The sequence below is a fragment of the Phaethon aethereus genome (genome assembly GCF_964289735.1).
Source record: "Phaethon aethereus genome assembly, chromosome: 17".
NCBI classification, from domain to species: domain Eukaryota; kingdom Metazoa; phylum Chordata; class Aves; order Phaethontiformes; family Phaethontidae; genus Phaethon; species Phaethon aethereus.
The window spans coordinates 8,757,432-8,762,256 of record NC_138593.1 but is presented as its reverse complement, the minus strand read 5'-3'; positions in this window follow the sequence as shown (position 1 = coordinate 8,762,256).

Sequence of the window (4,825 nt, the reverse complement as noted above, 5' to 3'; positions counted from 1 at the left end):
ACTGCTGTAGGTTTGTGTTTTGTTTGTTTTTTTTTTCTTGGTCCCTTCTTCCCCACCTCCCCCCAGGTTGGTAGGATGTCTATCACCCTATGGCCTCTCTAAGTTTTGTTCAGGGTAGATAGTAAACTCAGAGTTACTATAGATGAGGTGGGAAGGGTGGGAGTAAGGACAGACTTACATAAGTGATGATTGCAGCCTTTCTGTCATGGGAATTTAAGCTTAAGAATATAAACCAGGCACACTGGGTCAGGTCAAAGGTCTATATGAACTGGTATTCTTTCTCTGGGAGTGTCTAGAGGAACATCTCTAGGGAAGGACATAAGAACAGAGCAGGTATATATGATTCTTCTAGTAAGTATTTCTTCTAACTACTTGTAACATAGACTTTCTATGAATAAGAAACAGAAAATGGATTTTCTTGCCCCCAAAAAAAGATTCTTAGCTGCTTTCTCATTGAAGAAAACCTAAGAATTGTGAAAGCTAAAAATAACAATCTTTGCCTAAAAGAGGGAAGAAGTCTAGCAAAAGACTCTGGATCTGTAGAACTGTGGCAGAGAAGAATAATTGCTAGCACTCAAGAAACTGGGGGAAAGGCTGTCTTACTCCATCTCTTGCAAATGTTTTTAAAACATGATGCGCTGAAAGGTGCTGTTTACTGCTCTTTGTTTCTTTTGGGAGCTGTACAGTGGACTTAAATCTGGTAAGATGCCACACAGAAACTGGGGAGCTGAAAATAAAATTAGCTCATTAAACTTGGGAATGGCATGCAGCTTACATGTTATTTTCTGTGTTTTCAGAGGCGTTGTACTTTTCATTGTCATCTCTTGCAATGAAGACTGACTCTTCACCTTGGCAGGGTTATAAACCCTTGTTACAAATTGTCTTTACATGGAGCAACCTGAAAGGCGTCAGATCAGGGATTAATGTATTCCCTGTCATCTTTATCTTTAATGATTAATATTAATACACAGGAGCGAATGCTGCACAAAGGAAGTGCAAAAGCATATCAGTAAAATGCTTTTAAAAATGCAGCTGTGAGACACTTTGGGGGTGGGGGGAGTAGATTACTTCTAAAAACTAATCAAGCATCTCTTATTTTCCATTATTTTCAAGTTCAGTATAAAAAAAGAATCTCATTCCACTACGGAAAGAAAATGCAGCCAATTTTATTCTTTTATGGACATTTGAGGAGTGTAGTGCTCAGTTTCCTTTGGACAAATTCAAAAGAAGCAATAAAATAGTTTTAGACTCTGCTGGCCAGGAGTTGTTATTGTTGTGGTACATAAAACTATCAGAATCTAGTGACTAATGATCTTTAGCTGTCTCTTAGACTGCAACTAAACAACAGTTTTTTTGGATCAGTTGAGAAGCAATTGAAATTGCTATGGTAACTGCCAGATGTTATTTATGATGCTTCATTTGCAAAAACAAAATACATAACAAATGGCTTAATTTTTCAAAGGCTGCTACTGGGAGTTCTTAAGGGTAAAATGGTTTTATGCCAAATTGTGAAGTGATTGCTTCTAATCAACCAAATGATGGTAGAAGCCTATGAAAAGAACATATACAATCTATCATGTTTTGGTCTCTTGATAGTCCCTCTAAATGCTACCCTATGCTGGCATGTATCCACTCAGGCTTTTAACAGATCGTTAAAACAAGCAAAAAAACCACACTGTACTGTCTAACAGAGTACGGTAGCACAGAATAAGAATATTAGTTACTTTAATGTCATTTCCAAATCAGCAGTGCCATTTGAAGCAGAATGCTTAATTACAGGATGTTTGTAATTCTTGTGGAGCTGGTTTGTGTGTATTAGGCATAAGTTAGGCAGCAAACTAGAAACATACTACAGCAATAGTAGATTGTTGCTGTCACTTCATCCTTGGTAACTGTTGTCTTATTGACTAGGAATAACCAAACTAGATTTTATAAAAGCTCATTATCCAGAGAGCAATAAGCCTTCACTGTCTCCACCTTATAGTAAGGTTTTCTTTCCCCATTCTGCAGACCTTGTCGTGTTGCACAGGATGAATATTCTGGCTTGTATTGTCTTCAGAAAAGCAAACCAGAAGGCATGTGTTGTGCCAAAACTTAGCCTTTTTTATTAGAACTCCTTTTTTTGTTTTAACTAAGCTGCTTCCTGTGTCTGTGACGATAGCTCTGAATACACATTTTGTGTTGAAATGGAGCTAGAAAGTTCACTTTTGATCAAGCTTTGGGCTTGCTGTAGGATGAAGTTGCAAGTGTGGAAGCCAGCGCTGACCTAATCTTTTTCATCTTCTCCTGTCCTTGATCTGTGGGAGACTTTAGCTGAATGATGAGGAGGGCTTATGAGTTGAGCACATCTGCTTTGAAATGGCAGCTCTGTGCAATATGCTTGTCTCATCCCCATAGTTGCAGGATCCTCTTTTGTGTATGAGCTTGAAAGAATGACACCTGTATGCAGACTTTTTTTTTGATGAAATGTTTATGTACTTGTCATGTCTATGACAGCCTCTTCAGTTTTGTTTCCTTTTAATATTTGTTAATTGTCTCAAATTTCAGAATATCCACATTTGAGTTTGACTTACAGTACGTTTTTATTTAACAATTTTAAGGCTAACATCCAGCCCTGGGTATAAAAACACAGCAGGTGTTGCAAATGCAATGTCAGCTTTGATCAAAGAAGATACCAAAATGTGTCGGTTGCTTCCTTTCCAGATTAAGTATCACTGCTATTTTAAGGGGTAGCTCTGTTTTAGCTGGCTTAAACACTTCTGTCTGAATAAGAGAAAAGGTTGGACTGTTCATATAGGACCTATAAACACTCATTCATTTCAGGGCCTGCAGGTGGAGCCCAAGATAATACTATTGATATATAGAGTTAAAAAAAAAGCACAAATGTAACTTAAAAAACTGTAATAACATCAAGCAGAGCTGATGGAATGACAAAAAGATATTTCTCACAAATCAGTAGCACCAAATAATAATGAATATGGATTCTAAAAAGCCATCAACTTGTTAAAAACATTTGTCCCTCTAGATAATTTTGACAAGTGTTACAAATGTACTGTGCTGCTGCTTGCTGACTGGCAGTTTTTGTGTAAGCTTTATGTTGACCTGTAACTTTGTGCAAACAGCTGGCCTGAATTGATGATTTGAAGGAAGCTCAATAAATCAGCTAATGGAGCCTGAAACCTGGTTATTAAAATAGTAGTCTTATGAGTGATTAATTGTCAACAGTTTTTAATTGAGTAATCCATTTAATTATCTGTCAGGACATCTAATGAATACTGGGAGTCATATCTCCATAGTCAGCAAGAGTAGTCAGTGACAGTTCCCCATTAAAATTGTATTTTATATCCCTGCTTTCACCAAGTGCACTTCTTTGCACTTTGTCAAAAAAAAAAGTTTTAAGGATTACTTACCATATTCATGCTGATTCTGTAAATGGGTACCTCTCAACTGTAGAATTGAAGGGGATCTCTTCTGAGGTATGAGTGTAGTTTCTGAGATAGTCTGGAATGCCTTAATATTTATAAATGTCAATACTGATGCTCACACTGAGGAAAAGGCAAAAAGGATGAAGCTACCATACATCTGTCTATGTGAAGTAGGGACCAGTGAACTATAGTGTACAGCATTATTCTAGTGTACTGCTTGCTCCATGAACTGTTCTGTTAATGCCTTTACAGTGTTTTATGGACATAAGTTCATTTCTGTTGGGCAGCAAGTAATATATCCTTGATAGTAGAAGCTGTAGCCCTCCCGAAGGACATGCAAAGTTGTAATTACAATGGAACTGCTTATTAAACTGAATTGAAAGTCACTATCTTATTTTTATAACAAGTTGCTTAACAAAGGCAGGAAATCACTCAATCCAGATTTATTTTTTTATATAGCTTTTTGGTACACTTCTTAAAGACAAACTAAAGCTCTTTGGGATTATTTGTCTTTTTAACAAACGTAATCTGTCCTTTTTTTTTTGTGGGCTTCCAAGGAAGATTTTGCAACATGAATTCTCAGAGCCATGGTTAGGATCAGTCTTGTGCTGCTGCTTCTTTTGCAAAGACTTCTCCATTACTAACTCATATCCTTTTGGCATCATCAATGTGTCACGTGAGTCACTAGCTAATGCTTGGCTCTGGTGGCTTTGTGGTTCAGAGACAAGAAGTTTCCTTTTCACCCCAATCTGCAACCTACAAGGGAAGTAAAGGATGAGGTAAAACAAAGATTTGAACTGTAAAATTGAAATCTGCATAATTGAAAACACTAGCATGTGATAAACTTGCTTTTTTTGGTAGAAGTGCAGTAGCAGGTCCGATATGTATGTTAGAGCGTGCATGCTCAAAAATGTGACTAACATGAAAGAGTGCCTCTTTAAAACACAGTTACCAGGTTTAGCTTTCCTAACTGCTAATGTTAAATATGTTAACAGAAAACTCGTTGCTTTTTCCTTTTTGGTGCAGCAGCTCATTGGCATTGTTGCAGCGTGGCTTATAAACGCAGCCCACAACTCTTGTTGAGATATTGGGGGCTGAGGGGGGCAGTTGTCTGCAGAACTCCCCATTTACAGAATTTGGAACAGAAAGGAGGACACCTTGCCCAGCACTGAGCCTGGTGCAGCACAGTTGTTGTTCACTGACATTCCTCCTGCTCCCAATTTATGTTCAGTCAAGTTTTCAAGTATGAGTGCTGTTTCCATTTATTCGTGGAGCTGTCTGTGAGAAGATTGCTTGAGGAACAGAACAGCAGCAATCAGTCGGTTAAAATAAATCTTTGTTCTTATTTTGACATCTGTTGCAATGTTCTAACTGTAATGTTGGCAGCAGTGGTTGAAAGG